Source organism: Phyllobates terribilis, unplaced genomic scaffold, assembly GCF_046119375.1.
Source record: "Phyllobates terribilis strain yellow unplaced genomic scaffold, ASM4611937v1 Scaffold_142__1_contigs__length_4687701, whole genome shotgun sequence".
In the NCBI taxonomy this organism is placed as follows: Eukaryota; Metazoa; Chordata; class Amphibia; order Anura; family Dendrobatidae; genus Phyllobates; species Phyllobates terribilis.
This window is the reverse complement of record NW_027362902.1, coordinates 1,838,457-1,851,427: the sequence shown is the minus strand read 5'-3', so window position 1 is coordinate 1,851,427 and position 12,971 is coordinate 1,838,457. Positions and strand designations below refer to the sequence as shown.

Sequence of the window (12,971 nt, the reverse complement as noted above, 5' to 3'; positions counted from 1 at the left end):
GTGGAACGAGCAGCTGTCTACCCTTAGCAGGATGGCTCCTGATTACATACCTCTCCTGCTGCTGCTGCTGCTGGCTGTCCAGCAGCAGACTGAAGGTGGCTGCTGCTGTGCACAGGTATATAAAGGCTCAGAGCCTATTATGACATGCGCAGCCAGCGTTCCATTGCCACATTCCATCTACTGCAGGCAGGATACCTGGCTGGCTGAATGTCGCTGAGAAGCTCACAGAGACCGCCATAAGCAACAGTTTAACAGAATGCCACAGACTAATCAACCAAACTTTTTGGGTTGGGTTCTCTTTTATAGTCTGCAGGCATTAAATGAAAGAAGTCAGTGTTCCAGCAGAAGGAGACAACGTTTCAGAAAAGGCATTGTAGCAAACCAAAAAAGAAATTTTAAGCGCAGCAGAGTAACCAGCGCACATACCTGTTAGCTCAGGTGAGTTTAAAAGGCTGCTGTTGATAACAAGGGCATTTGCTAAATAGATGGTGTGTGTGCAACAATATACTGAAAGGTCAATTATATTGTGCAGCTTATCTCACCACCTGTAGTTATTTAGGTGAAAGCTCCAAAATGCTTGCCTAATATGTCTGTTTATCCAAAAGGAAGTAAAAAGGGAGAGCTAGAAAGATAGCATTGCATCACATTACATTGCAATGCAATGCACAGTTGCTGAAGTTGAACCAAAATGAGCTTGTAATCTGGCTTCTGCAACTTTGAACATGAAAAATCCAATGAGGAGAAGAAAAGCAAAGCCAAAGAGTCCATCCCAAAATCCGACAAACAAGCAAAATGAACAAAAAACATTGAATTCAATTCTTTCTGATTTTAGAAACTGCATTAAAGAAGGGGTGCACCGGTCCTGGAGATACTGCAATACCAGGTCAATGCGTGGAGTGGACAGAGCAAGCTCTTTTTCCATCTCCCTGTTCTAAAAATCCATTTAATATATGGTCCCCAGATAGGGGACGTATCAGATATTAAACTGATAAGAACAGATACTACACTTGATCTTAGCCAAAAGGCCGAGAAGCGATAACCAGAATTGGTTTCAAACTACGGAGCCACCCAAGGATCCTGAAAAGTCCATTTGTGGAGATGAGCTCCTGGACTCCCGTTAAGAAGACATGTTGTCAACCTCTAGATCCCTTACATGCCTGCACTTTTCGGCTTGCTGCTGCTGCAATCCACGCGTTTTAGATCTGCATAACTCCACCTCTTTAAACACAGCACCTTCACCCCCTGCTGTTCCCACCCGCCTCAACACCGTTGGAAGGGAGGAGAACCAATTAAGGCGGGGGGTGGGGTGGAACGAGCAGCTGTCTACCCTTAGCAGGAGGGCTCCTGATTACATACCTCTCCTGCTGCTGCTGCTGCTGGCTGTCCAGCAGCAGACTGAAGGTGGCTGCTGCTGTGCACAGGTATATAAAGGCTCAGAGCCTATTATGACACGCGCAGCCAGCGTTCCATTGCCACATTCCATCTACTGCAGGCAGGATACCTGGCTGGCTGAATGTCGCTGAGAAGCTCACAGAGACCGCCATAAGCAACAGTTTAACAGAATGCCACAGACTAATCAACCAAACTTTTTGGGTTGGGTTCTCTTTTATAGTCTGCAGGCATTAAATGAAAGAAGTCAGTGTTCCAGCAGAAGGAGACAACGTTTCAGAAAAGGCATTGTAGCAAACCAAAAAAGAAATTTTAAGCGCAGCAGAGTAACCAGCGCACATACCTGTTAGCTCAGGTGAGTTTAAAAGGCTGCTGTTGATAACAAGGGCATTTGCTAAATAGATGGTGTGTGTGCAACAATATACTGAAAGGTCAATTATATTGTGCAGCTTATCTCACCACCTGTAGTTATTTAGGTGAAAGCTCCAAAATGCTTGCCTAATATGTCTGTTTATCCAAAAGGAAGTAAAAAGGGAGAGCTAGAAAGATAGCATTGCATCACATTACATGGCAATGCAATGCACAGTTGCTGAAGTTGAACCAAAATGAGCTTGTAATCTGGCTTCTGCAACTTTGAACATGAAAAATCCAATGAGGAGAAGAAAAGCAAAGCCAAAGAGTCCATCCCAAAATCCGACAAACAAGCAAAATGAACAAAAAACATTGAATTCAATTCTTTCTGATTTTAGAAACTGCATTAAAGAAGGGGTGCACCGGTCCTGGAGATACTGCAATACCAGGTCAATGCGTGGAGTGGACAGAGCAAGCTCTTTTTCCATCTCCCTGTTCTAAAAATCCATTTAATATATGGTCCCCAGATAGGGGACGTATCAGATATTAAACTGATAAGAACAGATACTACACTTGATCTTAGCCAAAAGGCCGAGAAGCGATAACCAGAATTGGTTTCAAACTACGGAGCCACCCAAGGATCCTGAAAAGTCCATTTGTGGAGATGAGCTCCTGGACTCCCGTTAAGAAGACATGTTGTCAACCTCTAGATCCCTTACATGCCTGCACTTTTCGGCTTGCTGCTGCTGCAATCCACGCGTTTTAGATCTGCATAACTCCACCTCTTTAAACACAGCACCTTCACCCCCTGCTGTTCCCACCCGCCTCAACACCGTTGGAAGGGAGGAGAACCAATTAAGGCGGGGGGTGGGGTGGAACGAGCAGCTGTCTACCCTTAGCAGGAGGGCTCCTGATTACATACCTCTCCTGCTGCTGCTGCTGCTGGCTGTCCAGCAGCAGACTGAAGGTGGCTGCTGCTGTGCACAGGTATATAAAGGCTCAGAGCCTATTATGACACGCGCAGCCAGCGTTCCATTGCCACATTCCATCTACTGCAGGCAGGATACCTGGCTGGCTGAATGTCGCTGAGAAGCTCACAGAGACCGCCATAAGCAACAGTTTAACAGAATGCCACAGACTAATCAGCCAAACTTTTTGGGTTGGGTTCTCTTTTATAGTCTGCAGGCATTAAATGAAAGAAGTCAGTGTTCCAGCAGAAGGAGACAACGTTTCAGAAAAGGCATTGTAGCAAACCAAAAAAGAAATTTTAAGCGCAGCAGAGTAACCAGCGCACATACCTGTTAGCTCAGGTGAGTTTAAAAGGCTGCTGTTGATAACAAGGGCATTTGCTAAATAGATGGTGTGTGTGCAACAATATACTGAAAGGTCAATTATATTGTGCAGCTTATCTCACCACCTGTAGTTATTTAGGTGAAAGCTCCAAAATGCTTGCCTAATATGTCTGTTTATCCAAAAGGAAGTAAAAAGGGAGAGCTAGAAAGATAGCATTGCATCACATTACATGGCAATGCAATGCACAGTTGCTGAAGTTGAACCAAAATGAGCTTGTAATCTGGCTTCTGCAACTTTGAACATGAAAAATCCAATGAGGAGAAGAAAAGCAAAGCCAAAGAGTCCATCCCAAAATCCGACAAACAAGCAAAATGAACAAAAAACATTGAATTCAATTCTTTCTGATTTTAAAAAATGCATTAAAGAAGGGGTGCACCGGTCCTGGAGATACTGCAATAACAGGTCAATGCGTGGAGTGGACAGAGCAAGCTCTTTTTCCATCTCCCTGTTCTAAAAATCCATTTAATATATGGTCCCCAGATAGGGGACGTATCAGATATTAAACTGATAAGAACAGATACTACACTTGATCTTAGCCAAAAGGCCGAGAAGCGATAACCAGAATTGGTTTCAAACTACGGAGCCACCCAAGGATCCTGAAAAGTCCATTTGTGGAGATGAGCTCCTGGACTCCCGTTAAGAAGACATGTTGTCAACCTCTAGATCCCTTACATGCCTGCACTTTTCGGCTTGCTGCTGCTGCAATCCACGCGTTTTAGATCTGCATAACTCCACCTCTTTAAACACAGCACCTTCACCCCCTGCTGTTCCCACCCGCCTCAACACCGTTGGAAGGGAGGAGAACCAATTAAGGCGGGGGGTGGGGTGGAACGAGCAGCTGTCTACCCTTAGCAGGAGGGCTCCTGATTACATACCTCTCCTGCTGCTGCTGCTGCTGGCTGTCCAGCAGCAGACTGAAGGTGGCTGCTGCTGTGCACAGGTATATAAAGGCTCAGAGCCTATTATGACACGCGCAGCCAGCGTTCCATTGCCACATTCCATCTACTGCAGGCAGGATACCTGGCTGGCTGAATGTCGCTGAGAAGCTCACAGAGACCGCCATAAGCAACAGTTTAACAGAATGCCACAGACTAATCAGCCAAACTTTTTGGGTTGGGTTCTCTTTTATAGTCTGCAGGCATTAAATGAAAGAAGTCAGTGTTCCAGCAGAAGGAGACAACGTTTCAGAAAAGGCATTGTAGCAAACCAAAAAAGAAATTTTAAGCGCAGCAGAGTAACCAGCGCACATACCTGTTAGCTCAGGTAAGTTTAAAAGGCTGCTGTTGATAACAAGGGCATTTGCTAAATAGATGGTGTGTGTGCAACAATATACTGAAAGGTCAATTATATTGTGCAGCTTATCTCACCACCTGTAGTTATTTAGGTGAAAGCTCCAAAATGCTTGCCTAATATGTCTGTTTATCCAAAAGGAAGTAAAAAGGGAGAGCTAGAAAGATAGCATTGCATCACATTACATGGCAATGCAATGCACAGTTGCTGAAGTTGAACCAAAATGAGCTTGTAATCTGGCTTCTGCAACTTTGAACATGGAAAATCCAATGAGGAGAAGAAAAGCAAAGCCAAAGAGTCCATCCCAAAATCCGACAAACAAGCAAAATGAACAAAAAACATTGAATTCAATTCTTTCTGATTTTAGAAACTGCATTAAAGAAGGGGTGCACCGGTCCTGGAGATACTGCAATACCAGGTCAATGCGTGGAGTGGACAGAGCAAGCTCTTTTTCCATCTCCCTGTTCTAAAAATCCATTTAATATATGGTCCCCAGATAGGGGACGTATCAGATATTAAACTGATAAGAACAGATACTACACTTGATCTTAGCCAAAAGGCCGAGAAGCGATAACCAGAATTGGTTTCAAACTACGGAGCCACCCAAGGATCCTGAAAAGTCCATTTGTGGAGATGAGCTCCTGGACTCCCGTTAAGAAGACATGTTGTCAACCTCTAGATCCCTTACATGCCTGCACTTTTCGGCTTGCTGCTGCTGCAATCCACGCGTTTTAGATCTGCATAACTCCAACTCTTTAAACACAGCACCTTCACCCCCTGCTGTTCCCACCCGCCTCAACACCGTTGGAAGGGAGGAGAACCAATTAAGGCGGGGGGTGGGGTGGAACGAGCAGCTGTCTACCCTTAGCAGGAGGGCTCCTGATTACATACCTCTCCTGCTGCTGCTGCTGCTGGCTGTCCAGCAGCAGACTGAAGGTGGCTGCTGCTGTGCACAGGTATATAAAGGCTCAGAGCCTATTATGACACGCGCAGCCAGCGTTCCATTGCCACATTCCATCTACTGCAGGCAGGATACCTGGCTGGCTGAATGTCGCTGAGAAGCTCACAGAGACCGCCATAAGCAACAGTTTAACAGAATGCCACAGACTAATCAACCAAACTTTTTGGGTTGGGTTCTCTTTTATAGTCTGCAGGCATTAAATGAAAGAAGTCAGTGTTCCAGCAGAAGGAGACAACGTTTCAGAAAAGGCATTGTAGCAAACCAAAAAAGAAATTTTAAGCGCAGCAGAGTAACCAGCGCACATACCTGTTAGCTCAGGTGAGTTTAAAAGGCTGCTGTTGATAACAAGGGCATTTGCTAAATAGATGGTGTGTGTGCAACAATATACTGAAAGGTCAATTATATTGTGCAGCTTATCTCACCACCTGTAGTTATTTAGGTGAAAGCTCCAAAATGCTTGCCTAATATGTCTGTTTATCCAAAAGGAAGTAAAAAGGGAGAGCTAGAAAGATAGCATTGCATCACATTACATGGCAATGCAATGCACAGTTGCTGAAGTTGAACCAAAATGAGCTTGTAATCTGGCTTCTGCAACTTTGAACATGAAAAATCCAATGAGGAGAAGAAAAGCAAAGCCAAAGAGTCCATCCCAAAATCCGACAAACAAGCAAAATGAACAAAAAACATTGAATTCAATTCTTTCTGATTTTAGAAACTACATTAAAGAAGGGGTGCACCGGTCCTGGAGATACTGCAATACCAGGTCAATGCGTGGAGTGGACAGAGCAAGCTCTTTTTCCATCTCCCTGTTCTAAAAATCCATTTAATATATGGTCCCCAGATAGGGGACGTATCAGATATTAAACTGATAAGAACAGATTTTTTTTTTTTTTTTTTAAACCATTCAGTTTAGTTTTTTAGCAAACAGTATGAATTTCTCCAAAATTTGCTACTTAAAACTTCTCATCATCATGGTTCTATTTATTTAGCAGTAGTATAAGACGAAATATAATCACAAGGGAACATCCTTTACGTAACACAAATGCAGAAACTTCAAGGAATCACAAAGAAAAAAATCACTGGTATTTGATAAGGTAATGCCACTTTTTTAATTTCCAAATCCCTTCGGCATCTGTGCCACCACCGCCTCTGCTGTCCAACTTATATATCAGGTATAGTCTTGAAAGAATAAGTCTAACACATTCATTCACTGATAAAGATTTCCTTTTGAAAAGTCCAAGGTTCCTTGCATCCCACAAACTCTCCATCACACAAGCCATTATCAACCATAAAATTCTATCTTTAGACCGACTACACGCACCAATTCCAAACATCGCCACACGCCAATCCACAAAATTCACGCCTGCTAAACCCTTACACAATCCACCTACACACTTCCACACACTGTACGCGTACTCACAATCCCACATAACATGCCTGACAGTCTCACAACCACCACATCCCACTCTCGGACACACATCTGTTCTTATCAACTCTCTTTTCTTCTGCACTTCTCTCACAGGTAAAATATTATGTAAAGTCATCCACACAACATCCTTCTGTTTGTTTGACATCCCATACGTATCTAACTTCTTCCATGCATCTGAAACCTCATTCCCTCTCAGCCCAACAATATTACACTCTACCTCATTTGCACTCATTCTTTTCACCACATTCTTGGTCATTCTAAAATCATTCATTCCCACACTCAACAAATCATGCTTTCTCACAAATTTCTCAATCACCTCATACCAAACAGGACACTTAAAGGCCACAGGCACACTCGCATCTCTCTTCCTCCAGCATAACCCATACAACATCCATCCAGCAGAATAATTAGCCATAAAAGCACCTTTATTGCCTTTACCCAGCAAAATAACCACAGTCTTAATATAATTAAGACCTAAAAAAACTTCAATATTGGGAAAGGCCAGCCCACCATGCTGACAAGCCTTAAAAAGGCTCTCCCGCTTCAACTTCTCCATCTTACTACACCACAGGAATGTGAATACCAACTTCTCTATTCTCTTAATTTTCCTGTAAGGAGAAGGAAAAACAGTCGCCACATAAAGCAGGATAGGGAGAATCACTGCTTTGATAATTAACACCTTACCACGCAGAGTCAATTCTCTCATTCGCCAAAAATTCAATTTACGTTCAACCCGCATACCACACTCTTCCCAACTTTCATTCCCTTTTAAGTCATCATTAAATAATACGCCCAAAATCTTGATTGCACCCTCTTCACACTTTACACCATCCATACGAGTACTACTATCTCCAAAACATTTAAAACTACATTTATTCCAATTTACCCTAAAACCAGACGCACCAACAAAAAAATTCAAAAGCAATTTAATTCTACTCAAAGAAGCCATACTTTCACTCACAACCACAACATCATCCATATAACCTAACACTTTCACATGCTTACCACCACTACCAGGCACCAACAAACCTCTCATCATTTTATCCCGTCTAATCAAACATAACAATGGTTCTATTACACATACAAATAAGACGGGGGACATAGGACACCCCTGCCTTACTCCTGACCTAATCTTCACTTTGTCACACAGCCACCCATTAACCAAGAACTCACTTGACACACAATCATACAATGATTTTACACAATTCACAAATTCTCTAGGAAACCCCATTCTTTCCAGTACTTTAAACAAAAACACATGCGAAACCCTGTCAAACGCCTTCTCAAAATCAATAGCTAAAGTCATACATTTCTGCTTTCTATCCTTGCAATCCCCAATCATATCTCTCAACAATAACAAGTTATCACTCATACTTCTTCCAGGCACTGCACATACTTGGTCCTCCTCCACAACACTACCAATCACTTCACGCATACGATTTGCCAGTAACTTACTGTAGACCTTATAATCCGAATTCAGCAGTGTTATTGGTCTCCAGTTTTCCAAACGTTTCCTCTCACCCTTTTTATACACAAGCACAACCACTCCTTCTTTCATTGATTCACACAACCTACCATTCACCCACATATACTTACATACCTCAGTCAAATCTGTTCCCAAAACTTCCCATGCTTTCACATACAACTCTACAGGTATACCATCTTTCCCAGGAGTCTTACTCTTTTTAGCACTCCACACCACATTCTTCACTTCATCCAGAACTACATCCTCACACAATAGATCACGCTCCTCAGAATCAAGTTTTTTCTCCACACCATTCAGAACATATGACACAAGCCCAGAGTCAATCCATTTCTCATCATACAACTTGCTATAAAACCTATTCACTTCTTTCAGCACATCCTCACCCATACAGTTGGTTCCACTTTCATTCACAACTTCATTCATATCAGTCTTCCTACCATTCATTTTTTTAAAAAAGAACCTCGTACACTTCTCATTTTTCTCCAGGTGCTCAATTTTAGTACGATATATAATTTCCTTTCCTTTCTCATCCAACACACGCTTCAATTCATTCTTAGCCTCAGTAAGTTGATCAGACATCTCCAAACCACTTGCAACACACTTTCTCAACCAGTCAATCCGTCTATTAAGGTCATTAAACCTATTCCTATATCTGGCAGCTTTTCTATAGCCCCACTTTTTGAAGAAAGTTTTAAATTGCACTTTCACCCAGTCCCACCAGTCAAGAACACACACAAAATCCTTCTTACGCATTCTCCATCTTTCATACTTTACATTAAACTCATTCATCACCTCATCATCCTCTAACAGCCTTGCATTCAACTTCCATACCCCACCGCCATACACTTGGTCACCATTCGCACAAAACACGCCTCTCAAACATTCATGGTCCGAAAAAGGTACCTTTTGTTGAGAAAAATCCAAACATACCATATTTTTAGAAAATAACATTAAATCAATTCTGGAATGAATCTCACCACGGTCAGCATGGTATGTCGGCGGTGGTGGCATGCCAAGAACAACAACTGCTGCATCTAAAAAGGAAAAATCACAAATTAAATGGGACAATTTCTTTCCTGTTATGTCACACTTTCCTTCTGTGACACAATTAACGTCCCCAACAAAAATAGTGGGAGATTTCCCTGGAAGAAAAAAACTTAATTTTTCAAGAAGAGCAAGCCGCTCTTCCTTCCCTGTAGGGCAATATAAATTAATAATTCTGACCCGCCACCCTCTATAACTCAAAAATGCAATTAAACATCGGCCCACCTCCACCACAATATAACTATCAATAGAGATTTCTTTATTCCCAACTAATATCCCCACCCCATCATTTTTATTATGATTAGACCCTGACCAGATATGCTGTCCGTAAGGCCAGTCTTTGTCACAAGGAGCATCCTGAATCCCACACTCCTGAAGGCAAAAAACATCAGCACCTAAATGTTTCAGGTAGTCCAGAACAGTTGTTCTTCTGATTTTAGATCTGATCTGCCTTACATTTAGGGACACTACATCCCAACCAGATTGGCAAGACATTAATTAATGAAAAGAAATACATGACTCAATGTTGATCACACCATACTCATCCATTATCATCAGACTGGGAAAGCACCCCAAAGGTGTTGATGCTCTCAGGGATGTCAAGGTAAGGAGCATCAGGGGAGAAGACATCCTGCGGGTAAATGCGGTCACTTGCAGGACTGTCGCACCCTCCGCTGACAGGTGAGTACTCTCGTCTGGGTTTTTTATTGGCCAGTTCAGGAGTATCATCATCATCAAAAGACCTCCCAGAAGTAAAGTCTCCTTGGCCACCATCCCTGGCCACCTCTTCGTCTGTAGCACCCCAGGACAATGCAGGGGTTCGAGCTAGAGACACATCCATGTCACCCTCACCACATATTTCGGACTGATGAGGGAGGTCCACATCCAACTCGGAGATCTCCATACCTGGCCCAGCAGGGGCCGGAGGGTCCAACAGGTTCTGGGCCTCACCCACCAGATCTTCAACCTCAGGGGGCTCCGTCTCAGCATTGATCTCTGCAGTAGTCACCTGTGGGGTAACAGCAGGGACAGTAGGCTTACCTTTGGTCACTTCGGAGAAGGACCTAGGCTTGACTTTAGCCTTACAATCCCGAATCACATGTCCTTCCTCCCCGCAGGCATCACATACCACCGGGTTGGAACAATCCTTCGCCAGATGACCGTACTTGTTGCACTTTCTACAGTTTGGCAATTGCTTGCAGAAATCCTGGATATGCCTGAACATGTTGCATCTCCTGCAGAACAATGGCGCCTCGGGAAAAAACAGATATCCAGAGTCTCTTCCAATTGTAAAGTTCAGGGGAGGATAGTGAATACCTCCAGGACCATGAGGGTCTATCCCAAACCTCACAAAGTATTTATACTTCCCAGTCCACAGCCCTTCTCCATTTAAGATTTTATGGGAGAATTGCACAAAAATGCAGTGTCTTCTCAGGAATGCAGTGATATCATCCCGGGAGATAAAGGGGTTGTGCATGAATATTACCACCGGGATATCCCCCTTAGAGTAGAGTACAGTGAAGATAAGTCCATCCAGCTGAGGGTGCTCTGAAAGGACTTGAAGAGTTTTGAAAAGGTTTTGGCAAGCCGCCATAGAAGAAAGCACCAAGACGTACCTATGCTCCCTTCTGAACTCCTGCAAACAGAATATCTCCGACTTCTGGATCTTCAGGATTTCATAGAAAATGGCGTTGACCAGGTATGACAACGAGAAATGGTCCTTCTTCTCCTCAGAGACGTCGATACGGAAAGCATTCTTGACCCGGGGATCCCCGGTCCCAGCAAAACGAAGCTTGACACCCATGGTCGCTTCAGGAATCGCCTTCTCGTTTCCTCCTCACTCTCCCCCTATAGCAGCATCCAGCTTAAGCCACCGAAGTGGCGATGCTGGAAGGCCGAGGGCTAGTACACAAGGAACCTCTTGTCCAAACACTAGGTCTGAGCCAAAAGGCCGAGAAGCGATAACCAGAATTGGTTTCAAACTACGGAGCCACCCAAGGATCCTGAAAAGTCCATTTGTGGAGATGAGCTCCTGGACTCCCGTTAAGAAGACATGTTGTCAACCTCTAGATCCCTTACATGCCTGCACTTTTCGGCTTGCTGCTGCTGCAATCCACGCGTTTTAGATCTGCATAACTCCACCTCTTTAAACACAGCACCTTCACCCCCTGCTGTTCCCACCCGCCTCAACACCGTTGGAAGGGAGGAGAACCAATTAAGGCGGGGGGTGGGGTGGAACGAGCAGCTGTCTACCCTTAGCAGGAGGGCTCCTGATTACATACCTCTCCTGCTGCTGCTGCTGCTGGCTGTCCAGCAGCAGACTGAAGGTGGCTGCTGCTGTGCACAGGTATATAAAGGCTCAGAGCCTATTATGACACGCGCAGCCAGCATTCCATTGCCACATTCCATCTACTGCAGGCAGGATACCTGGCTGGCTGAATGTCGCTGAGAAGCTCACAGAGACCGCCATAAGCAACAGTTTAACAGAATGCCACAGACTAATCAACCAAACTTTTTGGGTTGGGTTCTCTTTTATAGTCTGCAGGCATTAAATGAAAGAAGTCAGTGTTCCAGCAGAAGGAGACAACGTTTCAGAAAAGGCATTGTAGCAAACCAAAAAAGAAATTTTAAGCGCAGCAGAGTAACCAGCGCACATACCTGTTAGCTCAGGTGAGTTTAAAAGGCTGCTGTTGATAACAAGGGCATTTGCTAAATAGATGGCGTGTGTGCAACAATATACTGAAAGATCAATTATATTGTGCAGCTTATCTCACCACCTGTAGTTATTTAGGTGAAAGCTCCAAAATGCTTGCCTAATATGTCTGTTTATCCAAAAGGAAGTAAAAAGGGAGAGCTAGAAAGATAGCATTGCATCACATTACATGGCAATGCAATGCACAGTTGCTGAAGTTGAACCAAAATGAGCTTGTAATCTGGCTTCTGCAACTTTGAACATGAAAAATCCAATGAGGAGAAGAAAAGCAAAGCCAAAGAGTCCATCCCAAAATCCGACAAACAAGCAAAATGAACAAAAAACATTGAATTCAATTCTTTCTGATTTTAGAAACTGCATTAAAGAAGGGGTGCACCGGTCCTGGAGATACTGCAATACCAGGTCAATGCGTGGAGTGGACAGAGCAAGCTCTTTTTCCATCTCCCTGTTCTAAAAATCCATTTAATATATGGTCCCCAGATAGGGGACGTATCAGATATTAAACTGATAAGAACAGATACTACACTTGATCTTAGCCAAAAGGCCGAGAAGCGATAACCAGAATTGGTTTCAAACTACGGAGCCACCCAAGGATCCTGAAAAGTCCATTTGTGGAGATGAGCTCCTGGACTCCCGTTAAGAAGACATGTTGTCAACCTTTAGATCCCTTACATGCCTGCACTTTTCGGCTTGCTGCTGCTGCAATCCACGCGTTTTAGATCTGCATAACTCCACCTCTTTAAACACAGCACCTTCACCCCCTGCTGTTCCCACCCGCCTCAACACCGTTGGAAGGGAGGAGAACCAATTAAGGCGGGGGGTGGGGTGGAACGAGCAGCTGTCTACCCTTAGCAGGAGGGCTCCTGATTACATACCTCTCCTGCTGCTGCTGCTGCTGGCTGTCCAGCAGCAGACTGAAGGTGGCTGCTGCTGTGCACAGGTATATAAAGGCTCA

General features: G+C 43.9%; 5 non-coding genes and 1 pseudogene across 5 annotated transcripts; all 6 read right to left on the bottom strand.

Moving 5' to 3' along the window:
- Positions 1–846: 846 nt before the first annotated feature.
- On the bottom strand, positions 847–1,037 carry LOC141206720 (U2 spliceosomal RNA). The gene has a single exon (XR_012277266.1). It is a non-coding gene; the product is annotated as a U2 spliceosomal RNA (small nuclear RNA).
- Positions 1,038–2,152: 1,115 nt separating this feature from the next.
- Positions 2,153–2,343, bottom strand: LOC141206719 (U2 spliceosomal RNA). Its single transcript, XR_012277265.1, has one exon. It is a non-coding gene; the product is annotated as a U2 spliceosomal RNA (small nuclear RNA).
- Positions 2,344–3,458: 1,115 nt separating this feature from the next.
- On the bottom strand, positions 3,459–3,649 carry LOC141206140 (U2 spliceosomal RNA). Its single transcript, XR_012276806.1, has one exon. It is a non-coding gene; the product is annotated as a U2 spliceosomal RNA (small nuclear RNA).
- Positions 3,650–4,764: 1,115 nt separating this feature from the next.
- On the bottom strand, positions 4,765–4,955 carry LOC141206718 (U2 spliceosomal RNA). The gene has a single exon (XR_012277264.1). It is a non-coding gene; the product is annotated as a U2 spliceosomal RNA (small nuclear RNA).
- A 1,115-nt stretch (positions 4,956–6,070) lies between these two features.
- LOC141206286 (U2 spliceosomal RNA) lies at positions 6,071–6,275 on the bottom strand (annotated as a pseudogene).
- Positions 6,276–12,381: 6,106 nt separating this feature from the next.
- LOC141206717 (U2 spliceosomal RNA) lies at positions 12,382–12,572 on the bottom strand. The gene has a single exon (XR_012277263.1). It is a non-coding gene; the product is annotated as a U2 spliceosomal RNA (small nuclear RNA).
- Between the last annotated feature and the right edge of the window lie 399 nt (positions 12,573–12,971).